We start from the raw sequence: 27,346 nt of genomic DNA, 5'->3' as shown, positions 1-27,346 counted from the left end.
TTCTGCAAAAGGGGAAAAAAAATCCACAGGAGGAAGCTCTGTGCAAGGAGGCATTTGAAAGCAAGCCTTTGAGAGGTGGCTGCTCTCTTTTTGTTCTGGCTGTTATTTTCCTCAGGTTTTTAATATTGTATTGCAAGAGGCTATCAAGGCTCAAAGCTGCTTGGTAAAGAATCAGAGAGTATTTAGTGTTGGAAGGGGTCTCTAGAGATCATCTAGTCCAACCCCCATATTTATCAGATTTTTAGAGTATGGTGTTTCAATACTGTTAATAGTTAATTTTACAAAACTAAATAAATTGTGCAGTGATGAGATAATCCTTAAAAGTCTATGCATGTATCTTTGTTTCATGCCAGCTTTGTACCCTGCATAGTCTACAAAATAAAATGACTGAGTTGAATGCAAACTCAGATGAAGGATGTAGTCTCAGTAACTACTTTGAGGCAAGATTTAGGGCAATGCAACTGCTTGCATAAGTAAGGCTGACCCTCAGGGAGTGATCCCTATATATTGTGAAGTTTTAAGTAGGCCAGATGACACCTTTAAAAACCTCTGTAAAGGGTAAAATAAAATAGTTAATAAAGACGGTGTGGTTCCACATTTCCTTTGGTGTTTTTGCCTTTCTCTGCTAAATGGGTTTATTTTGGACTGCCATGACACAGCAGATAACACTGTAACAAATGAGGCGGTGATGAGAAAATAGTAATTATGTATAGTTGTGTTGATACTGCCAAAGAGAAGACTTGGTACCATTTTGATGTTTTTCAGGCGTTTGTTCCTTGGCTCTCAATAGCTAGACACTTTGGCAGGGAAATGCAAATTAATTCTGTCAAATTCAAGGTGAATGGTGAGCTAATTCATAGGAGAAGGGAAGACTGGATTGTTGCTTTAAAACCAGGTTATTTTTTTTTAGGACCACGGCTGAGAGCATGAGCTTTCCAGTCTGAAATGGAATATCCTCTCCCTTCAGCTCCTTCTGGAAGAGGAACTGCCTCATCGCTGTTGCCCTATTAGTGGGAGTCTGAGCTGATCTAAGATTAGCAAAGATTACCTTTAGAGTGCATGGAGAAACCTGGAATCTTGAAATTAAATGCACAAATGCTAAGAGGAATGGGAATCTCCCATAGGGAGGTCTGCTCAGGGACCTACATAAATGAAGGGTGACTGTGGAATTCAAAATAGATCAAAAGCTGTTCTTTTCTAGAAGACTGAAGCAAAGCAGAACAATAAATGTGCAGTTCTTAGAAACTGTTCATGACTGATGAATGTTCTGTTCCCAAACTGATATGCAGCAAGGGGGAAGCTTTAGCAGGAAGAACCAAGAGTGGGTCAGGGAGATTGCACAGAAAAGCCTGGCAAAAGTAACTAAATGAAAGTGGTGGTGATGAGTGAAACTGAATGGTGGTGATTTGCACCAGAAAAAAACAAAACAAGCACTAAAACATAAGTGCAAGACGTGGGTTAATAACAAATCAGCAAAACAGGCTGGTAAGAACCTGGGCCTGGCCACAGTGGGAGGTTATACACCAGAAAATAGTCTGGTCCAGGGAAGGAATTTTCTGCCTGTTTTTATTAACAAATACGGATGGTTAGGATGTCTCTTCTTTTAAGGGGAAAAAACCCTAATTGATAGGATGTCTAGGGATAAAATATTCCTAGATTTCACTAAAAGCTAGCATTAAAACTGATTGGCCTCTAGCCAAAAAATAATTTGAGATCTCCAAAAGGAAAAGGAATTCTGATATGTCTTGCTCCTTGCATCTCTGTCATTGCAGCTGTATCTAGCAGATGTAAATATGAAGTAAAAAAATCAGCTAAATGAAATAGAAGGAAGCTAGAATTTCTATTGAATAATATAATGAGATTAAAATAAACAGAAATGAGGAACATAATACCTTATTTGTTACTTTTTTGAGTTCCACGTAGACAGAGCCAAGAACTTAGGAAAATACAATTTTAATCTCGTAATGCAGTTATGTCACTGCTAATAGTTTTGAACCTCTAGATGCAGTACAAAGAAGAACTAGTGCACTTTTAATTCCCTTCTTTTGTTTGAATGTGTCCAAGTTGCTTTTCTTTTCTATCTAACTTCTAAAAGGAGTTAAAAATGAAAGATGGTGTTTATTAGTGTGTAGGTAAGAGTCTGTAGAAAACCATGACTTGCATTTGATGTTTGCATTATGGTACCTGTATTTCTGACTAATATTTTTTAAAATATTGATATGTGATTTTTTTTTTTAGAGTAAGAGTCAGACATCTCTTTGTCATTTTTTGCTGGAAGTAAAGCTCAGCTGCAGCATAATTACAACCATTCAAACTAGGATCATAGCATCATGGAATCATTTGGATTGGAAGGGACCTTTAGGGACCACTTAGTCCAGCCAAAGGGCCACCTATGTCCACCATAAGCAGGGAAATCTTCAACTGTACCAGGTTGTTTAGGGCCTGGTCAAATCTGACCTTGAATATTCCTAGGGATGGGCCTTCCACCACCCCTCTGGGCCACCTGTTCCAGGATCTTACCACCCTCACTGTAAAAAACATTTGTCTCCATGTAGATGGAAACTGATAAGGCTACAGATAGGTAAATATGTAAACTCTGGATCTGTTTGGGATCTTCAATGTTGTTAACCATTGTGATGTGGCTTGCACAGTGCTTGACCTAATGCCTAGAAAACAGTTTCTGTGCTGCAGCTTATGTGTCTGAGCTCTAGCTCATTTCATAGCATGTTTCTTTGAAAGTGCTATTTGTGATGCTCTAACTGTCTCAAGGTTTTGAGGATTTTTTAATATCACATGTGTCTTTGATGTCCTGAGCATATTCCTCTTTGTCTTGCCTTGCGGTACTCTTCATATAAAAATTCCTGACTCACAAACCTTGCTGGATGTAATTTGTCAGCATTCTCCTCTCTGTTATCCCAGAGTTAGGGCTGCCACCTAATTAAATAATCTTCTATCCTGACCCTTAACAGGCTGTAAGCAGCTTTCCCAGCAAGGCAGGTAAACTCTTGGGACTGAGTGCAATAAAGCTTGAAATACAGTATTTTTAAGCATGTTTGTGTGTTCATATGTAGTAGTGTTTTATAAAAATCAATCATCTCTTGTTCTTCTGTAGTTCTGTAAAAGGAAGAAAGGAAAGCAACTTATGAACTGGCTTTGAGAGAAAGTGCTTTCCGTTACTGTGGGCAAGGGAGAATGTACTTTATCAGCAAAAGAGGAAGCCTTTTCAGATAGAAATTAAAACTGTCCTTTCTCAGCATGTTTGAATTGCCCTGTTAGTGCAGGTCCTGAGCTCTTAATATCTGTAAAAACCAATGGACCATATTGATTTATCATTTCAATTGCAATAAACCAATAATAAGCACTTCTAAAGATACAAAACTGACTAGAACTGACAAATGGTTGGAAGGATAATGTGCTTCTCATCGATCTCTCTTACTCCTACATTTGTCTTTTCAGGTGAAAGAAATCGAAGGGAACCTATCCTTATTTTCTGGCATATTTGTGAGAGCATGTATAAAGTACCAAGACTTGAGAGGAAAGGGAGATGATACTTTTCAGATTCAGTAAGGCACAGCTGAAAAAACTATCTAATGAAAGACTGGAATAATGCTGTGGGGCACAGAAGCTTGTGAAGCTGTAGGTCATAGGGTGAGTTTTAGTTACCCGTTGGTTTATTTTGTGTCACTGTGGGATGCTGGATTTCAAATTGCTAGAAGGGATGGAGATGTATGGTTGTCTCTTGCATATGTGCATTTACTGAAACAGTGCTTGTTAATGCTTCTGATCTGTGGATCTTGCTGCCCTAGGTGCTGTGAATTAAATGACCTGATAGTAGGATTATTTGTTTTCAACTTTTGTTTGTCATTAACATGAATGGGCTGACTGCTCAAAGACCTTGCAACAAATAGAAGCAAGTGCTGGAGTAGTGTTTGATATTTTGTTTTCACTTATGTGCTTGTTTACAACCTTTTCAAAGTCTTACTTATTTTGTTTAATTCTGCTAGAGATTTATGTGTGTCAGTCTGACTTATGAAGTTCTTACCTTCCTGCAGTAACTGACAAAGGCTGTAGAGACTGCCCGGCACAGATTGTTAGGGAGCTATTAATGTACGTAACTCCAATATTGCAGAAACAATCTCTTGAATTACTGTTTTATCACTGGTCATGTATTGGCTGACTGGTTCAGGTTTGGGCCAGTGCAAATTCTGAAGGTGATGACTCAGGCAGTAAACTAGACCAATGATTTAATGGCAAAACAACAATCTGAACTGAAACTATGCCAAAAGGTCTTTGTTCATTGTCTTTCTTGTAGCAAAGAGAAAACTAGGGAACTGCTTTGTTGCTGATCCTCTAAGTTTGAGTTGGGGACAAATTTTGAATACCTGTTAGTAACCTGACACTTTCAAAACTAATTAACATAACACTATCAAAACTAATCAACATACATATTTTCCTATGGAGTACTTTTTAGCATATCAGTATGTGTTGTAAGGAGTTAGTTAGTGCAAGGTTCTGTGTCCATGATCCACTTTTTGTTGTCATGGAGGACAAAAATAATGGCATTAACAAATGCTGTCTGTGGTGTGATATGTTAAATTGCATCTAGCTTAGTTGAGGATTTATTCTACAGCTTGTACTGCCATGATCTTTTTGCTCATGTAGTCTGTTTTTGTTTGCAGTGCTGTCAGCAGTATGAAAAATTAAGTAGCATGTTAGAGTGTTCAAGGAAAACATGATGCAGCATGATCACATATATTAATGTAAATGTTCAGAGCCCTTTAGCTGAGGCAATGAGACCACACTAAGAGTCACTTGTGTGTGGAATTCTCTGCTCAGGGCTGCTGTTCCATGCAGAGACTCTTGGAAGTGCAGATTGAGGACTGTGTCATTTGTCACTGAGGCAGTATAACCCCCTATGCCAATAAGATATGTTTGCCACAGGATGGGATTTTTTTCTTTCCCAGGGAATTCAGAAGGTGATATTCTTTTCTCAAGGTGCAAAGCACCTGGCCTATCAACTGTGCCTGTCTGTCAGTGTTTGGGTCAACATTGGATACCACCTTTTTCTTTTAATGGTAGTACTCAGGTATTTTGCACCTGCAGCACAGCACTAGAAAATCCCCTCAGCTCTTTAGTGGTGTGTGGAAATTTCAGTAGAAAGTGAAATTGCACTCAAGCTGCTTGGATGGGACTTCTGTGTTTTGTTCGCATAAAGCAGGTTCAGGTCCTGAATCCCAAGCATTTAGACTTCCTAGGCTTTTGGTTGCTCTTTGTGCTTGTAACATGGTATAGTTAACCTAAGGAATCATAAATTGGTTTAGCTTCCTGGCATCCTCTTCCTCCTTAGAGGTAAGTAATAGACTGCAGGTAACAGACTGCAACATTTTTGCAATGTGTGTGTGTCACCAAAGCTACTGGGAGCTCTTGCTTTGCACTGAAGTCAAAGAATCTATTTACAGGAATTAAAAATTGGCGGGACTTGCTGTTAATCTCTGTTAATCTACAGATTTTGAGTGATTTAAGTCTTTGGGCCTTCATCTCACAGAAGACTGTCTAATTAAAAGGAGCACTTGCCAGGGATGGTGTGCAGCTTGTTACCCTGGAATGGTGTTAAGTCATGGTGCTGCTGCCTCCTACTTATTTGGCAAAGTACCATCAAGTTTCTGGTGTGGAATTGATTTATAACTTCAGTACATATAATATCAGCTTCTGATCCATCCTGCTGTTTCTGAACTCTCCCACAAGAAAAAAATAGAAATTTTCCTTTCCTGAAAGGACCTGCAATGTTTCTGGAGGAGATTTCAAAAGTCAGAATAAAGACATTTTCTCTTATTTTCCTATCAAAATTCCCCCCAGTTTTGTCTCCCTGCAGACAAAATGTATGCATAATGACAGTGAGGTTCCTAAATAAATACTATGAATTTTTGGGTGTCTTAGTCATACAGTGCTATTTTTCTTTCCTCTGTCAATAGGGAAGAATACTGCTCTCTGAAAATTGTGCATTTTATTTTGCAGCCTGCTTTGCAGGCTGAAAACAATTTTCTGATTTTGTACTGTAAAGTACCACCACTGGAATTTTGCTGAAGCCCAAACAATTTTCCACTGGATGATAATACCCTTAAATGTACTGTCCCTAGTTTATGCAGCATATATTATACAAGAAGAGATACTCCAGGCTGTCCTCAATATGAAATCTAGTTTCAAAAAACCCACTTCTGTAAGCCTTGTCTGTGGCAGGAACAATAAGACCAATAAGATTCTAATGCTTTTCAGCTGGTGAGGAATGCAATAGAACATTTTGGATGTTCCATGACCTTGGATCATGTATTTATGCATAAATAACTTAAAAGAGGCTTAAGAGAACAATGTCAGAAAAAAAAAAGATAGTGCAGATTTAGTTATCAGGATAGTACTAATGAGATGAGACTGTGTTGGAAAAATGGTATTCTCTTTTAAAGAACTTCAGGTTTGTCTTTTCCCATTCAGTTGAAGTTGTCATATGACTCCTTCTGCAGATTTAGGAGCAGCTGGTAAATTTGCAGAGGAGAGTTAATGCCCAGGAAAGTAAGATATACACTTAAACCTCACAATGCCATGAGACCTTTATACTGCATGTAAATCTTGGTATTAAAAAAAAAATGGAAACTTGTTCAGTGTTGTAATAAGCATGTTACTAATGCTATGACTCCATGGATTAGAATTGAAAACATTTACTGAAGTGTATCCAGTTCTGCTGGACCCCTGGGACCCAGTGTTCCCAGGGTAAGCACAGCCTGTGGATGAGGCACTACTGCCGTTCTGACAAACCTCAGTGGAATTGCAGTCAGTGTATTTTTCCTGATATAGCTCACACTAATTTTGGACTAGAAGAAACAGCACTGTAGTGGCTTTTTGGTCAACATAATTTGCAGTTTTCTCACTGACTTGTGCTCACAGGAGTATTTTGCTACCTCCCCAGAGCTAAAAGTGTAGGATGTGTCTGGGAAATGTTTATGTTGTGTCCCTCTTGCAAATAGAAACCATTCTGAGCAACACCATCATAGCACAGTGAGGCAACATGCTACTTCCCGATTCTGACATCTGTAGCAAAGAATAAACACAGGTTATCAATACTCTCTTGTGCTGCTGGATATGATCTCTCCAGCACTAGCAGTAGTTAAACCAAGACCTCAGGAGCAGGCAGCTGAAAGCTTTCATTCTCTGTGTCTGCATCCTGTAATCATACTCTGGGATGTAAGGGACTAATTAATGCCTGAATACCAGGGAATACATACCCAGGCTTTTGCTGATCAAATGCAGCAGCAGCAGTTAGCACTGGATTTAGCCTAAGGTCAGGGAAAAGAGAAGGGATGCTGTTAGGGTGAAGGAGTAATCTGTAATCCTCTTGGTGGTGAAACCCAATCTGCCTCTCCTGAACAGGTCAGTCTATATGGGTAGCAGACCAGGTATGCCCACATCTGGTACAGTGAGAGAATTTCTCTGGTGTGTATGAAGTATTCCACTTTTTCTCACACGTGTAAATGAAGATCTACATTTAATGTTGAACAACCTGCAGCCCTTCTTGTGTGGGCTGTTAGCTTTAAGCACTGCTGTTCTGAGTGCAATAAATAGAGCATATTTTAGATTAATTCTACAGAGAAATAAATTTCAGCATAACCTGGTTTTCAACACTCAAAAACCTTTGGGTATACCCTAAAGCTGTCGCAAACCCTGGGAGGTAAGAGCCTTTGAAATAGCTTTGTGGAGTAAGCAGTGTTTTAAAAACAAAACAAACACATGCATCATTGAAGCAGTTAGGATTCCCCCTTTAAGAGTATATCTTGTTTTTACAGTGTTCAATTATGTATCTAGTTTGTATAATCATTAAGAACTAGCCTCAAAGTGTAAATCCTTTGGTTTTTCAGTAACAGACAGCACACATTTTACTGCTCAAATGGTTAATTTGTTAGTGATGATTGTTCTTTATCTTGTTCTGAACATGTGGGTGGTCATTCTGACTGAATGCATACACATGTAGATGTATCTTGTAGGATAAGATGAAAGCTTACAGTACTCAGTTCTTGGCATCATAGTAGCCAGTTTAAGTGTTTGCTCAAGATCTACATTCATGCGTAGCCAGCTTTGAGGGTTCTCCTGTGTATCTCATGATAGTTTTGGGATATTTCTATTTTGAGAGAGTTTGAATTGAGGTGACTCTGAAGATAACCTCCAGTGAAGATATAAAACCAGTTTCCCAGGAATTTCACTGGGAGTGAGTCTAGTTGCACTGAGCAGTGAGGCTGAGCTGGAAGCATGCTGCATCCCTGAGGAGACCAGTGAAAAGCTGTTGCTGTGGGCAGCCCCTCTTGCTCAGTCCCTTAGAGCTAATGTGTAGGCTCCACAGCATCCTTAATTGTTCCTAGGTGGTATGTGGTCTTGTTCGTGAATCACACCTTGATCAATGGTGTCCTCAACTGTAGTAAAGTGCTCTGGCCTGCTGCTGTTGTGCTGAAGACCAGAGAACAGGTCCAGACATTGTTATCTGCACAAGGTTTAGCTTCCACCCTGTTATTTCTCTTCTGGTTTATGGGATCACTAAGCGCTTGAGTATTAAGTTTCTTGTGGAGCTTGGGATGCCAAATCTTGGTCATGACCACAGTGATTTTTTGCTACAACTATGAACAAATCCGTTAGTTAAACATCAGTGAGGTTGGTAAGGGGTAATCCTGATGTCTAAGACAAGTGTTCTAGTGCACACGCTCTTCTGGATGTCATTTTGGGAACACCTCCACGAATACTCAGTTTACACCAGTGAGCTGAAATAGAGGATTTTTAACAGATTTGTCATTCATTTTCTATGTGGCCTTACACAGTAGGTATCTCAGATGGATGTGTAGACTTTAGGCCTCTTTTGAAATGTCCTTTTTGAAATGCAATAGGTGGAAGATTCAGAAATTCTCATACAAATGCATTCTCATACAAATAGTGTATTTATATGTGCATTGTTATTTACATAGTATAATCTATATTTAACTTACTGAAAAGTACATGATATTAAAATATGGTAAATTCAACCTTGCTTGATATGTCCAGCCTAAATACTTTTTTGTAGAGGAAAAATGGAAAGAACAAAAGGATTCTTAATGACTTATAAAAGTTTCAAAATGCAATGTCATCAGTCTTAGCTAAACTACTGTATCTGATTAGAAGAAATAAACAGACCAGCTCACTCATGATATTTCAGGTCTTAAAAGCATGACGAATCTTAAAAGCTGCTCCTTCTTTGCCTTTTTTTTCTTTTTTTTTTTTTTTTTTTTTTGTGCTACAGCTTAAATTGACAGTGGTTCCAGTAAAGGTATTCAACTAAATTCTTTACTGTCTTTACTGTTTCATGTTTAAATGAAAACAGGATCCTTAAGACTGTGTGCCATAGAAGTTGGAAACAATTCAAAATATTAAAGGTATTGATAAAAGAACCCCCATTTTGAAATTGCTTTGCTGCATAATACTCAATATATCTGGCTATTTATCTGGCACAACCAACAGCGCTAGTGTCTGTGTTTGGAGATGTCTGGTTCCTTGCTGTGGATTATCTTGTAAATGTAAATTAATGTTTTGTGAATTAATAATAACACATCTTTTTAATGATAAAAGAACATTTAGTTTGACTTAATTATCTGGTTACTGCCTTTTGCAATAACACACTGCTTCCTGCAGCTAAACTCTCAATTGAAAAAAAGATAGCTTATATAAATATGTAACTGTTTATCACTTAGAACTCTCTTGATGCTAAAGCTGTAAACCTTGGTGTTTGAGAAGGTATTTTAAAATTTGGGTGGTTTCTGAAGAGATAATCAGATTCTAAGCTGAGTTTCTTCCCTCAAATACCTGCATTGTCTTCAGTAATACATTTGCATGCAAACTGGAGGAAGGCGTTTGGCCTATTCTTAGAGCAAGTCAAAATTATGTTCTGCTTCTTCATGATCAGCTGTACATCTTCCCTTTATATCTTGCGTGTCAACAAGTGCAGGGCACTGAAGAAGCTCTTTGCCTTGGAGGAACTTACAGCCTACATGTTAAGGATAACTAAATGTTATTCTATGAGTTTATTAGGGTTAGGAACTCACTATTCCTTACCAGTAGGTTGTAGTGTGTGGGTAGATAGCAGGTGTGTGTATTGACTCCTGCCATGCTGCAGGAAAAGGGAATATACCATTGGTTTTGCCCTCCTTATTGGGAGTTTTCCACATATGATCTGCTTGTATGAACCTGCACAGGTGTGCTTCCTAACTCAGTTCTTAAAATTTTATCCCTCTTAGCTTAAACACTTCATGTAGTTGAAGTTTTTCTAAAGTTAATTTATCAAGCAGTTGGGCTGGGGAGAGAATACACATGCAGTTAAGTTGGCAGACTGGAAAATGACTAAAAATTTCTGCAAAAGAAAAGAGCTGTATTAGGTGCTAGAGCTGTATTAGGGACTAGAAGCCTCTTTTGTTGCCCACTGTCACCAAAAGCCCATCTCTAACCACCAGTCAGTCATTGACGCCTGTTGCAGTGTGTCACCATTTCCTGTCTCACCTATCCCATCCCCCTCAAGCATGCCAACCTTTCCCCCTCCCCCTTTGCCCTCCTGCCTGGCACCTTCCAGCAAGGCGTCGTGTGATTGGCAGATGCCCCCCAGGCCTGGGCTCATTGGTTTGTCCTAGCGTCCACATCCCCTGACCCTTCCCCTGCTCACACCTGGTTGGCCCTCACCTGTCCGTCCCCTCCCACTGTCCCCGGGGCTTAAAAAGGACACGAGACCATGTGGTCGGGGTTCTGTCTCTGCCGTTCTGTCTGTCTGTCTGGGGCTGTTGCCAGATTCAGAAATCTACCATGCTACAATAAAACTCTGGCTCTAAGCTCCTCGGCAGAACCCGCTTCTTTTCTCTTCACCGTTGCCTGAACCTTTTCCACCAAAGGTAAACTGAGTTCCTATTTTGCCTGGACTTGTTCTGAGCGCCCAGCTGCAGCACCTAGCAAGCCAAAGGCATCTCTGGGGTGAAAAACGCCACAGCTGCCGCCTTTGGTCCAGCAGCGAGGCCAGACGAAGCCAGGCAGGACACACCCCGAAACATTTGGGGACTAATATTTAATAGATGCCCATTGGGTGGATAAAGCTTGATTTCATTATCACACTTGAGACCAGGGTTGGAACTGGGTCAGGCTGAGAGAGGAGTGTAGTGTGTGTGGATAGGCGAGAGCTGGTAACGGTTTCCCTAGTGGGAAGAAAGAGACAGCTCACCAGCTGGCAATATTTCTACTGCATTTTGTCAATTATTTGTTTTTCTTTGGGGAAGAACTCTGTGTTTGGTTAAGTTTTGTTGTTATTTTTTTTTGTAGTTATTGATCCTAGGAAATCATCTTGTCTACTCTGAACTTAGTATTCCTTAAATTTAAGGCCATTTTTATATCCTAAGTAATATGATTAGTGCTCACATTTTAGGACTGTATTTTCTTAATAAAAAAAAAATCCCTCAAGTTACACATAAATATTTTGGTAAAGGGTTCTCCAAAACCGTGAGCAGAATATTCATCTTTGTGGCAGATGGTTGTACAGTAATTGCTGATTCATAGTCTTTTGAAAAAGGAAGTAAGCTACCTATGATTTTATGGACTAAGCATTTTGACTAAATGAACTTGTTTATATCAGCATATGGCTTTTTTAGTAAGCTTAGAGGTAGAAAATACTGCTTATATTTTACAAGTAGGATTGACTTAATTTAGTGATTGCATGGATTAAAAGGATTCATACATTAGTTTTTCATTCAGTAAGTATTTTTTAGGTTTTGTTAAGCAAGAAGATAGTTTCATTATTCATCACTGTTTTTCTTAAGCAAAACCCTCAAATGTTTAAAACCAAGCATTAGCTTATTTTGTAGGGCATTTACAGTGTAGTTTTGAGAAGAGATGGGTTTCTCATAGACTAATTTTTCTCTTTTTTTTGTAATTCTTGTTATAGACTTAAGTTTTCATTAGCTCGTGGATGAATAGTAGTGATTCTTAAGCTTTAAAATTTAAATTTGTTTTTATAGCTATTTAATTTTAAAAATATGAGTAGCTGCCTGTGAGGACGACTGCTTTCTTGAAGGGATAATTTAACTAATTATGTATAAACATTTATTCCATGCTTATCACCATAGTAACTGACTCCTTAAGTCAGTGTGCTTTGCTGAGCAGGGTTGCAAATGCTGTAGTGAGCCAAGGCCTGAACTTCTGTGTGAAAATAGGGTTTCACATTTCATTGAGGCACAGCTAATCCCTGCTACACCTTTTTGCCCTCGTGCCATTATTTGTATTCCCAGGGCTGCAAGCATGGTGGAAACCTGGGAGTTAATGTGTCTGAAAATTAACCTCCCTGAAAATTAGTGTACACCAAATCATCCTTCTGATCTGCTCAAGCATGTGATTGTATGGCCACTAGTAAGGCACTGGGGAGAGTCAGGAACATGTGATTGTGATAAGTAAGGAGAGACAGCTACAAATTAAGCTGATTACAAAGCTGCTCTGGAAGCCACTTGTTTAGGGCCTGACTATGCTGTAGCTGAATTTGTTGAAAAATTGTTGGGTTGGGAGTTAAGCCAGTTTAAGTGAGGAAATTATCTAACTGATATTAATTTGAAGTGCTTTTCGTGCCTTTGGAAGTATATCCCTGAGCCAAGAATCTACTTAGTGCTGTTTTGAGAATGGAAGATGCTGTCAGGATTGACTTTTGATGTCTCTTCCGTATGCTGACCTCTGACAGCTGGCCACGGAATTTCATCAGAATGTTCACTTCAGAGATTCTGTTGCAATTAACTTAATTGCATCTCTTTATTTTCACCTTCTTTTTATATTAGACAATTAGACTAGACAATTGCTGTCAGAGAAACCTCATCTTTTTACTTCAGCTTTCATTTTAACAGCAGCAAGGGTAGTACTAGCTATTTCTGTAGCCTGTTTGTAAGTAAATCTCATGCATATTCATGCTTCTGATGCTCCCTCCATCTTATAAAACACAGCAATGTGTTTTATAACTACAAAGCTTTAGAAACTCAGACTTTAAAACTCAGAAAGACTTAAAAACATTTATCCTAAAAACTTGATGAAGGTTTTTAATTTTTATCTGTTACATTAACCAGGCCATCACTTTGAGCCTTAAAAATTACACTGCCATTGTATTTTTCCAGTGCACTTTAGATCATCACTTCGCCATCCAAGGTCCTGATCCCATGGAGACTTGCACACTTGTTTAATAATGCATCTTTCAAACAATACTACTGATTTATTACTCTTCATTTACTGTTACCTGATTTGGAGACAATCAGATACTGGGGCATCAGCATTAATTCTGTAGTATTTGCGAACAGAGAAATGATTTGCAGGTGTAGCACAGCACAGCAGTTAAGCACACTTGCAAACTGCAGTGTGAAGTGTGATATTGTATAGCCATTTATAGCCTGAATTTTTAAGAGCTGTAACTCTGCTTTTGGCTTGGCTAACTTCCATGGCTGTTGTAGATTACACTTGCAATCAAGTTGTTGCCAAACTTCCACTCTATGTTGGGGTCATGTTTACTACTGCACAGCTGCATGGTGAAGAGTTGCAGTAAAAACAAAATAAACTTAAGACTATTTGAGGAGCAGTTCCCTATGGGACTGGAGAGCAAATGGATGTTGGGCAAAAGCTCAAATTGATGTAGACCAAAGCCAGATATTTTTGGCAGCATTTAAATTTTACTGTTTCATTATAGCTGATGTGTTCTTGTCTGCAGCTCTAATAAAAACAACTTGTGCATGTTCTGAGTACTGTTTAAAACGAACATAGATGTAAGAAAACTGGAGTCTGCTGCTCTCCACATGTGGTGTTAGAATGGTGCAAGGTTTTCATCTGTTAGCCAGAGTAAGGAGCCTCCTAAAAGCCCCATGCACATTAAATTTCTGGAACAACTCATGAGAAGAGTGCTGTTGGAACTCTTGAGGACCTGGCTAAAGGCTAAATGTGGTCCTCCCAGATGAGGCTTCAAGTATACTACAAACTGCAATGGAGCTTTCATTATGATTTAGCTGTTTGGGATAAGACACCCACACCTATATCCCCCCTTTTTTTGTTTTAAAATTGTGTAGATAGATGCGTTTTTGCTGGTGTGCATTCCAGTAACTCTTTGAGCTTAAAAAACCCCCAAACCCAAAAACCATGGTTACTGCCACTGACATTTTGACAAGCCGTTTCTAGCTTGCTTTAAGTGATGAGGTATATGCAGTGATGATCAGCTGCATTTTACAAGCAAAATTCTCCAAAATACTACATTTTCTGTGTGAAAACAGACTACAGAGCAGAGGAGAAGGATTTTTATATTGCATGTATTCCTTACATGAGGAAAGAGATAGGTTTATATCTTTTCTTAAACATCAAAAATCCATAGAGGACCAACACCTTATTGTCCCACTTGTATAAAAGCTTCAGCTGGAATTCTCAACTTTTTTAAGACTGGTCAATCAAATACAGAATATTAGTGTGCAGGAAACCAAATTTCTTTATTTCTGGTAATATAAACATTTTTTTTCCTTTTCTGAAAAGTTGATTTTGATGCTGGTATTTGGGGATATGATCATAGTAGCTTTGTGAGGTATTGCAAATACATGTGCAAAAGTTCACAGAACACTGTTAGAATTGGAAATGTAATTGAGTTTTGGCCTGACTCAGTATGGGTTGTGTGCTCTCAAATCTCAGTGAACCTGGGTGGGGTCTGAAACCTTTTTCTCATATGTGGAATCAGTTCTTTTTTCTACTGTAAATTTTTGCTGATCTATTTTTGTTTTAGTATTATTTCTCTTTATAGACATGATGACAACTAATTGAAATAATTCTTATTGTGATGAGTTTAGTCTGGCTGAACACCAGGTGCCCACCAAAATTCTATTTACAGCCCTCCTCAGCTGGACAGGGGAGAGAAAAATATAACCAGAGGCTCATGGATTGTGATAAGGACAGAAAGAGATCACTCACCAGTTACTGCCATAGGGAAAAAGACTCAACTTGGGGAAAGCAATTTAATTTATTAGCAATTGAATCAGAGTAGGATGATGAGAAATAAAAAATGTTAAAACACCTTCCCACACACACTCCCTTTTCCCAGGCTTAACTTTTCTCACAAACTCCCAAGATGCCACAGTTTTGCAGTCTCCTGCTCTTATTTGCTGTACTCAGTAGTATTGAAAGTATGAACACTTTTGTGTCCATTCTATTTCAGATACAAATTACTCAGAAATGGCAGTGCATCACATAGACTGTTATAAGTCTCTTTTACCAGACAGGCCAAATACCTTAAGGAAAGCCATTTTGGATTGTAAAACTCTTAAAATTATTTAATGAATTTGGTAAAGCTGAATGTATGTTGCAATAATATCCAGGGATCATATGAATATTTCATTTTCCATGGCAGTGAGCTTCCAAAACAATGTGTTTGTTTTGTTTCTGAGATGGAGGCGCTGTAGTTGCCCAAGTTCAGGTTTCAACTTCAAACAGAAATCTAACTGAAGTAGAAGAGTCCTCACCATTCTGTTTTTCTGTGCTTGCTTCTTGTATTTGTTTTGCCACGTACGCATGTCCTCTGTAGACTGTGGTTCAACTCTCCAGTCAAAATCCTGATATGCCTCCTATGCAAGAGTAGCACAAAAAGGAACCATACTGGGATAAAAGATTTGGGACACATTAATGTTCAGGTTTAAGTAGATATGTAGTTTAGGAAGGATTGTACCCTACAGTTTATTTTCACTAATTGGAATAAGAAAGGGTTGAGGCAAATCAAATCTTAGAGAGCCAAATGATTATTTTAAACCTTCATCTTGTTAGAAAGTAATACTTTGAAGGAAAAAAAAAATCACACTTGATGTATATCACTTAGGTCTGTGAGCCATAGTAACTTTACAGGTATGATAGAGGTAAGTAGTTTATATAATTTACTTAGTTATACACAGTCTTAGTTATTAAATACTACTTACAGAGCTCTTCAAATCAAAACAGGTTTTCATAGAAAAAAATTTTGTCACAAAATTTTCCATCTTCTAGATCAAACAAATTAAGCATCCTAAAATTCCAGCTGACTCTGTGTGTGTATATATATTTCATTTTCATTAGATCTACTTGAAAATGAAAAAGTTTTTTGGTTAAGGTTTTCATTGGTGTCTGTTTTTCCAGTCTTTTTTTGAAAAGTAATTTTTGAAGAATCTTTCGTATCAGGTAATGCTTTAAATAGCAAGAGACAATTTTCCTTTTTCAGAATGCTCCAAATTTTTCCTGTCTCTTACAGCTTCTAATATTCTTTTTTCTTTCAAGTCAAGTAAAGCAGTTAGATGCTTAGCAACTCTGAAATTCAAACTATATATCTGGGTATCTAGTTTTGGTTAAAACATTGTGGATCAATTTATAATATTGGAATTTAAGTGAAACCAAGTAATTCTTGTTTCCCAGACAAGTTCCAATTAGCTACTTTATACTCTGTCCTTTGCCTTTTTATCTTTGAGTAGACTCTAGCATTTTGTGTTTCTCAGTTGCAGTTTCAAGTTGTAAGAAAATGACTGTTTTCAGAATCTTCAAAAACTTAATAATTTCTTTTCAAATGCAGAGAACAACAACAACAAAACCCCAAACAATCAAAACCCCAACTTAAAGAAAGAAAACAGAAGTCATAGAATGAATGTAATTATTGCCATTAGGTGACTACAGTCCTACTGGAAAACTTGATGTCAAGTTCACTTTAAGTCCTTGCAGTCCCAATTAGTCAAGTGTCCCTCAGTAAAGTTTTTACTGGACCCAAGAAGATTTTCCAAGATGATCTTGGCTATCTTTCAAAATGTATCACTGAGGATGCTTTTTAATCTACTTTCTATGTCCAAGCTTTATCTGTATTCACCCTGAACTTTGAAAAGACTCCTCAGACATTTAATTGTATGGAACATCAGCAACAGATGTAATTACGATGACAAAAAAAGGGACGGCTAAGGTGGCTTTACACAGCTGTCCCATTTCCCTCTGGGACTTATTAATGTTAAACAAACAAGATTCTGGTTGCCTTTTCAAACTATGCTATCTGGCCTGTATTGTTTCATTATTATTATTTGTTTTTTAGATTTACATTTACCATATAGCATGATAACTTTGCAGGGTTAATTACAGGTGAATAGGAACAGTTTTGCTCTGAAAAATTACCTCAAGCATAGAGTGTGACCTGATGTGATCTGTAGATTGCAGATATTTTAGATAAGGCTTTGATTAATGAAAATTTAACATTACCAAGTTATCTGTCAGAGCTGGCTTTTCTGACTTGACATTTAGCCTTCTGTGGAGCTGACCACAGCTTGCAGCTGAATCTGTTTTCACTAGGTGTTGATTATGTGTAAGCCAAAACACAGTCTGCATGATTTTATCATAGTTTGCTATGAAATGGTAGCAAGCATTTGAAGACAAGGAAGATTTGTAATATTGTTTTTCACTTATGACTTTAATAGGAGGAAGGGGTTCTGAGCAGCATGGAAGACCTTTGGAACAGAAGTTGTATTTTGTCTAATCCTTTCTACTTCATTTTGCTCCACAGGGCTTTGATCTGGGATTAGATCTGTGTGTATAGATCTGTGTATATATAGCAATTGCTTATTCAGGGCAGAATGGTTTCTTGAAGTTCCTGCAAACCTGGAAACAGGGTGGGTAGGGTGTCTCTAGTTCTCTGAGTGTGCAAAGCCATAATACACTCTTCAACACAGAAAATGATGCCCAGACTTATTACCTATCACATATGTTTCCCCTGATATTTTGAAGTTTGATACTACAAGAGGCCTCAAGGACTCCTTGTCCCCTTTGTGTACTTGTGTTATTCCCACTGTCAACGATAGGAGTTAGCTATACACATCAGGAGGATTTACCCATTGGACTAAACTTAGCAGGGAGTATGAAATTCTCTCTTCTCTAAAACTGGACAGCTTAAGCATCACTCTTATCTCTGCATTTTGTGATTTTTTTTTTGCTAAGGAAACAGTTGTGGAAGTAGCAGCTGGGAAATGTGATGATAGCATGTCGGGTCCGGCTGTCTGTCTCTGCCCCGACACGGGTAGAATGGTTCTTGGGTGGCACGCAATGCAAAGGACGAGTCTGGACTCTTCAGTTTTTCGGTCTTCAGGTTGTTTATTATTTCTTATCTACAAAATTTTCTGTCTGCCCAACAGAGGTCTGATCTGCAAGCAGTCACAGGCACTCTCTGACCACCCACGGGGCGGTCATGTCTTTTTATACTAAAACCTACGTATACAATATTTACCTTTATTTCCCAATGCTTTTCGCCCATGTTAGCAAGTGCACCTTCACCATAAACCAATCTCTAAGTGCCAACATCATCACAGGAGATGGAGGACAAGAAGAAGAAAGAAGGACAAGACACGCCCTGATCCCTCCATCTTGTCTCCATAACCCCCCTGTACCAAAAACCTTAAAGTCTATATCTCACCCTCTAAATGTGTCTCTTTTACACCTTGTACTCTAAAGTGATTCTCTTGTCCTCAGACTCTTGTTACTTCTGTGGATGGATCAAAATCAAGCCACCAAACACTCTTGGCAACATTCCAGGATTTTCAAGACCCCCAAGGGTTCTCCTGGCATCTCTGGACATCGGGAACGACGTGCTGAGATCCCACAATAGCACAGTGTTACCTTGATGGAAATTGCAGCTCAGAGCTGTTTTTCTAGAAAAAGTAGCCATTAAGGTTGACCCCAGTAAAAGCTAACTGTCACTTATTGGCTTCATAAATAGTTGACCAAAGAGAGGATTCCTTCTTTTTGTGTTATATAAGATATATTTTCAAGTATTCAAATATTATGTTCAGTGATTAGGCCAGATGTTAAGTTCTCCATATTATTGTGATTTATTGTTCCTCTTATACTACTATCTGGATAGCTGATACTTTTAGTGACATTTATATATCAGATACATCTGGACATAAATGGTGTTGGATTTGATGTGTGCTCAGGTTTTTCCACTAAGTAATTGCATCAGGGGATAGTAATAGTGTGATATAAATAAGGGTGCAAGAAGGGTTTAGCTTATAAATGCTTAATCTTTCAATTTATGGGGGGGGGGGGGGGGTTTGTTTGTTTGTTTGTGTTTTTTTTTTCTTTTCCAGTTTTTGAATCTTCTTTGGTAATCCTGTGTGGAAGCTGTCAGGCGTGGGGCACTCCAGCATGTTTAGAGCTCCTACGCGTTTCCAAATTGAGAGCTGCGACAGACTGTCATCTTAGCAAGAGAAAAGCTCCCTCCTGTGGAAGACATGAACCTCTGCTGTGACAAGGAGCAACCATAAGGGCATCACACCGTGATTTTAAATTAGCAGGAAAAAGGGTTACAAGCACTGTGGGACTTTGCAAATATTGGAATGAAAAACCCTGCTCCCTGTTATTTTTTTTCTCAAAGTAATTTTTTCATCTTTTGTATGATTTATAACTGAGATACGGTTTTAGAAATAACTGTTTGCTGTAAGTAAAACTGGATCATTTAAATACTATAATGTGGCCACAATGGACTCTTTAATGTTAAAGGGATCTAAAGCAGCTGATATTTTTTCAGATTTTGCTTTCTGTAGCTCTCTGCTGAAAAACCATTGTATTTTGGACATTTCTGTCAATTTGAGTTTGTAGAGCTTACTTGTAAAAAAATTGTTTCCTTTTTCCTTTTTTTTTAAAGTTTGATAATCTGTATATCTCAATGATTTGTATTAAAATGATTTTGACTCTTGCTGTGATTGGTGGTCCTTGGTAGAAGGTTCTGCTGAGCTCAAAGCCCTGTGTGATTTGGAAAAGAAAACTGCATAGAAGGCATAAAGATGAAATTGTGATGGAGGGGCTGGAAGTAGAACTTGATATAAAGTTCCTGCAAGAAACAGTATTTTTACCTTTGAGCTGAATATGATTCATGCTTATGATCTGAAGGTAGAAGGCTCTAGCTCATTAGCACATTAATAAAACCCTGAGGCATTTACTTCCATAAGTGCTAATGTTATTCCCCTGAGAATGAAGCACTTTTGGGGAGCGGGAGATGGATCTTCAGTACTCTAGTGGAGTTTTAATTTTGCCAATTCCAATTCATTGCCAGCTAGGGTGGACTGAGACAGCACCGAGTGCTCTGACCTGCTGCAAAAAACTGTTGTGTTGAGATTGGGTATTGGGATCCTGTCCATTGGCCAAATGGTAAATTGTCATCTTGTTCAGAGAGAGCTGGGGTTCTAGCTTGTGGCACACAGTAGCTTAAGTTTGGTTACAAAAGCATGGGATTAGCAATGGTATGTAATGATGAAGTGAGATTTAGTTCTGTCTTTAGAAATGTTATGGTGTACCTGCTTATTTTGATAGAGTTTGGAGTCGTCTTTGAAGTAGGGAATGGTTGCTGTGTTAAGGTAGTACTATCTTTATTTATGAGAACTGTTAAGATGTTATAGTTTGGGTGAGCAGTCCTAATGATTGTGCTTTCAAAGAAATGCAAGCTCCCAAACTTGTGGGCAAGCAGAAATTCTCATGAGGCTGCATATTACAAAGGCTCAAGTCAGGGTCATGAGAGATGTTGGCAGAAGTGCCTTATCAGTGAGGTTCAGTGCTGTGTGAGCTCCCTTGGATCTCTCTGATCTCCTTCTGGACCACAGAGCACTCGCTGGCTGCTGCTCTTCAGGTGCCAGTTTGGATTTAAAAAAATCAGCAATAACAAAGGGGAGTCCCTCTCACATAGAAGTACTTGCACTGGGTTCTGCAAGGCTGGAGTGTTTGTGTGGGAGGGGAGGTGGTCTGTGCAGCTCAAATGGGGATGGGGAGGCTTTTACATATGGCTTACAGCTCACTAATGGCTCCTAGGATTGAAAGTTGCTTCCTGGTACATATGAGTCACCATGCCTGGAGGGATTAAGATGTGTGGACGTGGCATTTGGGGACATGGTTCAGCAGTGCACTTGGCAGAGTTAACAATTGGACTGGATGATCTTAAACATCTTTTATAACCTAACTAATTCTACAGTTCTATATTTCCTGTTAGTAGCTCCCATCTATCGATTGGCTGGAGTATTTCTGATTGCTGCTTTTTTCCCTATGGCAATTTTTCTCTGGTTTCTTAAGAAATTGAAGCTTGTATTGAGCACACTTTGTCTTGCTCTTCTCCTTTCTCTGCACCCCTCCACTCCCAATATTAGACGTTTTTTTATGAAAATCGACTACTGAGTGTCTTTAGTTTATGAAATTACAAATCTGAACACAGTACACTGGATGAAATTAGTTTCCCTAATGATAGAGAGGCTGCATCATGAGTTGAACTCTAATGTTATAACACCAGGGAATCCACAGGAGATGGACAGGAAATTAGTGTCTATAAGTCCTATGGTTCACCATGACACACTAAGAGAACAAAAATAAATTTTTACTGTTTTTAGTATTCATATGGCAGTGATTTCTGCAACGCAACTGTGACCTGGAAGAAATGGCTTTAACTCTGAATCCTCAGCAGTTAATTTTCTTTTACTGGACCTGTGGGAATTGAAATAATGATAAAAATACAGAGGAGAAAACTTACCAGAGCTGGACATTTGCTCTTGACCAGAATGACTACTAATTTGCACCTGCTCATTTTAAATGAAGTAGTTTGAAAACTTGTAGACTATGGTGGAAACAATTTCAGAGATGTTCTGGTATTTTTGAAGTAATTTAAAGCACTGGTTTGTATCATCTATTGCAGATTGCATCAAAGCCTTTTCCTCCTTCCAGGAATTCTGCATTAAAGGGTGTAAACAACAGGTAACTCAGAGCTGGTCTGAGATTTGACAGTCAGCCTACTTTTTCCACTGCATCCTGAAGACCATTGTCTCATTTAATTTTTCATTTCTATGAGATTTTAAAAAAGGCCAAGGTGGCAAGAAGGAGGTGGGCTAAAACTGATTCCACCCTTTTTCTCCTCAATTGAATTTTTTTTTTAAGTAGTATAAAACCAGCTTGAATGTTGTTCAGTAATATGAGCAGCATGCTTGGCCTGGCTGAGCTGTGCCAACTTCTACTTGGAGTACTTCCTCTAATGTTTTGAGGAGAGCTGCTCCACAGGGTACTGATGTACTCAGTTGCTATGCCCTCTGTGTTGGAGGTATAAGGGCTTCCTTGCTCATTCCATACTATGGAATATAGTGCTGCTTCTCCCACCCTCTTGTATTATTACATTAAAAGTTCCTTAATGACTGAGGGCCTTGTATTTTGGAAATTGCCATTTACTCCAGAGCCTTCAAGGAAAATGAGTGATAGATTGAACAGCAAATGCTGAGAGAAGAGAAAGGCTTTTCTGTCTCTCCGTTATGGATGAAAGATAAGAGAGAGGGGATGTAGATAAGCAATGACAGGATGTGAAACTTGAGAAGCTTGAGATTAGTATGAAATCTATGGAAAGTTACTGACACTGAGTTTAATGAGCCAGAAGCTTAAAGCTACTTACCAGTAAAAACCACGGGAAGTTTAGTAGGAGATTTTTGAGGTTAGGAACCGTCTTTCTAGCAGAACTGAGAAGAAGTATTAAAGGTGACTAAGATGGAGACTACCAAAAGAGATTTTTGAGAGTTCTCTGCTAGTGTTATATTTTCATATGGAGACTTCTAGTGACTGTTTCCCCCAATGTCTGTGGGTAAAAAGCACACTCTGAGATTCTCCTGTCTCTTTCTTGTACCATGACTCCAAGCCCACGCCCCTCCAATGTTTTCCCTTTAGATATCTGGACGGAAGCTGATGTCTCTGATTAAGGCATGGTTCCTCGTGGATTTGTGGAATGGAGTATAAGGAAAAAATTGTGTACTTAGCTGTCCTAGTCATGGTTGTCCAAGAATAAAGGCTATAGGCAGACTGCAAGGTGGCAAATAATCTCCCTTTCTTGTGCTGTTTGGATTATCTCTCAGTTCTGGAGCTAAGTATATGGTAGCATTCCTTCTTTGCTTACTTAGCTGTGTTTGAGGGCTGCTGCTGGATTTGCAGGGCTGAAGCAGAAAGAAGTCAAAATTGATAGCTACTTTTATTAAAAGAAAAAGACGCAACCCTTCAAAAAAATTTCCAGCTTGTAAGTTCATTGTACAATTGATTCTGTACCTGTTTCCAGGTGCAAAATGTTAGTTCCTGCTTCCTGGAGAAAAAGAAATATATTTTCTAAGACAGGGTAAATGATCTGTAGAGGAAATCTTTTCACTGTATTTATAGCCAACAACCTCCCTGGAAGTGTTTCCTCAACTTCTTTAAGTTATACTTAATCTGTATTAAAATGATTAGGTCTAAATTCTTACAGTTCTGTTTTAAGCAAGGGAAGTTCATTCACATTTTAGCATTTTAGGGCAAATTTGTCTTTCACGTTTACTCCGTATGTTTTGGTGGAACTTTGTAGCAGTAGTGCATTTGGGACTTTTGTTTTCTTAACCATCTACCTCCTACCTCCTTAAGGTAAGCAAAGCTCAGTGTAAACATTGTGAATTTAATTCATTGTGTAACCAGCACATTTATATCTGGCTAGTGCCTTGTTCCTGATACACAAAATGCTGCCAGATTTGAACAGAGTAGATGCACGATACTTTTTCATTTGTTTGTTTTAATGCTTTTCAAATCTTTGGAGGGCAGTCATATAGTTTCCATACAGAACAGGGATGACTGCAGTTGTATTTTCATACCCTGGTGTTTCCTACATTTGCTCAGCTTACCTGTAGCATAGTATTTAGCCGGAGATGTCTCAGAAGCCAGAAGTGAAAGTTATACAGTTAATTTAAAAACTCCAACATGCAGCAAATTTAAAAAAGGCACCAACTCAGACTATATATTCTATGCACAGAATTGGCCACAGCTTGTTCTCTCCGGTAAGTCCACAGCTTGTTCTCTCCAGTAAGTCTGAAATGTGGGAAGTGCCTGAGGTGAATCTGTTGGCGTAGCAACTTAGTGAGCAGGAGAATGCCATCCATCACAATCAGAAGAATGTATGTTGTGATATTGCACTACTGCCACTTGTTTGCAGACCCTCTTTATAAGTTACTAAACTCATAAAGATTCAGTTCAAACTTCTGAGAACATTTGGTCCCTGTAGCACATATACTGTAGTTTCATGTGGATATTACTGACAATGTTGTCACAGTCACTCCTGTAACAGCGGGCTCCCAACCTTGTCTTTACTGTGCTGAGAATGAGCAGAAGGTCCAGTTAACCATCAGGACAGTCATGTAGTTCTTGCCTTCATCATCATGCACTAATAGTTTGCAATTTCTTCTCCCAGGATTGTTCAAAGGCTGCAGATCCTAGATGGGATACCAGGCTGTTCCTCACTATTGGAATAAAGGAAGTAGGAGTGCCTGTTCTCTGGGGGAAGGAAACAAAGGTGTTACAGAGAGCATGCAAAGCACTGGTACATGGATTGCAGCATCAAGACTCAAGTTTGTCTGAGTGAGGACAAACAGAATATCAGAACCTTGCACCTGGTCAATGCAGACATGCTGCCATGAATTGTTTCTTAAAATTTAATATTTTTCAGCATATTAATGCTAAAAAGAGAGGCTGTCTGTCATTGCTTTTAAGCCATGTCTCCAATGGAGATCTGTTTGTCTATGTGCTCATAGTGCAATTCACTGTGTGTCAAAAGGTAACAAACTCCAATGACTGCAGTGGGATAACTCACAAAACCTTACAGTAGTCACAGAGAAACAATGCAGAGAGAACTGGTTTGTCTCTCCCTAGCTTGATGCCACCTTGTCTTCCTAATGCTGAAAGCCAAGGCTCATAGGGATTTGAAGCCTTAAATCTTGCTATCAGAGAGAGGGGGAAAAGGAAGCAGTCCAAGAAATGCTGGTGACAGCTGCCAAGCATGCAGCAGGGAAGGCCTATGGGCAGGAGTGGGTGTCTCTCCTGGCCAAAGGTCTGGATCAGCTACACTAAAGAGGACTTTGCAAGTCATTGCTTGTGAGCTTTGTAGAGTTAAGGGAAAACATGAATGTTGAAGGACTTGTTTTTCTGCTGCTTTGTGCTTCAGGGTTGACGTAGCTATTAAAGCGATGCTCACTGCTTTGAATTTTGAAAGTCATTGCATTTGTTTCAGATCTCAGAAAGTGGTTAGCATTTACAACATGCCACATCCTTATTTAATCAAAGCTTTGAATGAGGCTTTAGAAGAATGGAGCACACTGCACATACATTAAAATTTTACATAGCAAGTGAGGGCAGTGCTCTTAACCAAGTGAAAAAAGAACCTCTCCTGGCATGCAAAAGCCTTGTATTACAAAACTTTCACCTTTATTGTACAGAAGTTCTGTTCACATCTTTTATACAAAGAATTATATAAATGAGGTCCTCTGATTCTTTGCTAGTCTGGAATCAGTAAGGGTCACTGCATTTGCAAACCAATGGACAGAGCTTCAGCTGAAGCCAGTAAAACCTCTTTACCATGTGAAAGTAGAGCATTGAGACCTGAGGTGTATTACTTCTGTTTCATACACTGTCAGATTGTAGGGGATACCAAAGTCTGTAGTAGCTGCACTAAACACAAAGTGGTGTGCAAAATCTAATGATCTAATACAAAGCCCTATGCAGGATCACTACTGTAATAGTCATGACTAATAACTTGCTTTTGAATCCTGTTACTCAGCAGGATCAAAGAGCTATCTGCTACCTCTAAATATAGATGAAAAAGTGACACAAAGATTTGGAATGTTCATTTCATTTTTCTTATGAAAATGACAGCTGGACATTTCATGACAAATATCTTGAAGTCTCTTATTTATAAAAACTCCAGCTACGAGTGCTTTCTGGTTTCAGCTGGATTGACACATTGTCAGCATTTTCTGACATATATATTTGATCCTAGTGTACTGTGTCCTGAATTATAGTACTGAGTTCTGTATATACAGTACTGCGTTCTGTATAAAAATGGAAATATTAATTAGAAAAAGCTGTGTAAAGAACAAACTTGTCTGGAGATTTAAATGCTGCTGACTGAATAATGCATCAAACTGTCACAGCAGCAGTTTTGTAGTGACTCAAATTCTATGAATATTCAACAGAGTTGTCCTGGATGAAAGCAATGAAAAACATTACTTTCAGGAAATGGCTGAAATCTTGGGTCTCCTTTACTAGGAGCAAATGTTTATTTTGTTAGCAAAGCACTTGATGAGCAAGAGGAAGTTGATGGGACTATTTTGCTTTACATGTGTGGAGTATCAGAGCTGGTGGTATGGATACTCAACCAACATCACATGAATAATCTTCTATTTAAGAATAATGCAAATCATATTTCTGTATGCTTAAACCTCACCCAGGGGAGGACATAAGAGCTGATAAATGCCATTTACATCTTCCACAGAGAAGTGATTAACCAGTTCTCATCCTTTCTATCCCTGCTGCTGTCTATGAAAAGGGCGCTGCAATCCTCGGCAGCAATGTTCAGTCTTAGAATATGGGACCTGTACAACAGTTGCTCTTGCTGATCTCTCCTTTCTTTTAAAAGCAACTCACTCCATCTGCAGCCTTTTTCTTGAGCATCCTCTCAACTGAATTGCTACAGGACCTGCTAGGTTGTAAGTGAAAATATTCCCTATTTGGCATTAATGTGGGCATGAAAATTTGCCTTAGGAAGAGTATACTTCCAGCTGGCTGAGAATAACAATCCTCCTGTGCCAGGATTGGCTGGATTTATTCATTGCAGCATTTTTTAAATGCTGGAGAGCTAGGACACTGTGGATCTTACATATTTTTTACTAGGACAGAAGTCTGTGAATTTATGTGTCATGTATTGTGTGCCAGTGTACATATGTGTTCATATGTAGAAACAAAATGAACCAAAGTATGCAAATTATTGGAGAATAAAATCACTTTTCTAACAATGTAGAAACAGAACTGATTCACAGCTGGAAGTCTAGAATAATTAAAGCATGTTATCTGGAAACTTCTGCTAAAATTCTGGCAGTAGTACTTCTGCCTGAAGTGCAGATTTCAATTTGGTCAGTTTTCTCATTTTGAAGAATCCTTGCTAAGAAAAGTCTAGGAAAGAAGTTAATGGAGAAGACTATTTCTAGATTTTCATTTCAGTAAAATTTGCCCATATAATGTTGCCTTAGAATGGAGATGCAGCTGACTAGCTCACCGTTACACAGCTGGATTACATCAGTGCCACTGTCAGTTCTTTTGGCTGTAGAAATCTAGTAAAGCTAGAAAACTAGTAAAGCCTTTTGATTAATAACTCAGTGGAAAATATTTCTTTGCTAATTAAATTCTGTCCTAAGTCTTTACTTTTCACACTATATTACTGAAACTAACTTCATATTAATAAGCTCTT

At 38.6% G+C, this 27,346-nt stretch overlaps 1 protein-coding gene across 2 annotated transcripts in view; it reads left to right on the top strand.

Annotated features, from left to right (window-relative positions):
• PLEK (pleckstrin) overlaps positions 1-27,346 on the top strand; it is a 58,396-nt gene that overhangs the window by 1,803 nt on the left and 29,247 nt on the right. The window lies entirely within an intron of this gene.

Source organism: Agelaius phoeniceus, chromosome 3 (genome assembly GCF_051311805.1).
Source record: "Agelaius phoeniceus isolate bAgePho1 chromosome 3, bAgePho1.hap1, whole genome shotgun sequence".
Classification (NCBI taxonomy): domain Eukaryota; kingdom Metazoa; phylum Chordata; class Aves; order Passeriformes; family Icteridae; genus Agelaius; species Agelaius phoeniceus.
This window is presented reverse-complemented; position numbering and strand designations above follow the sequence as displayed.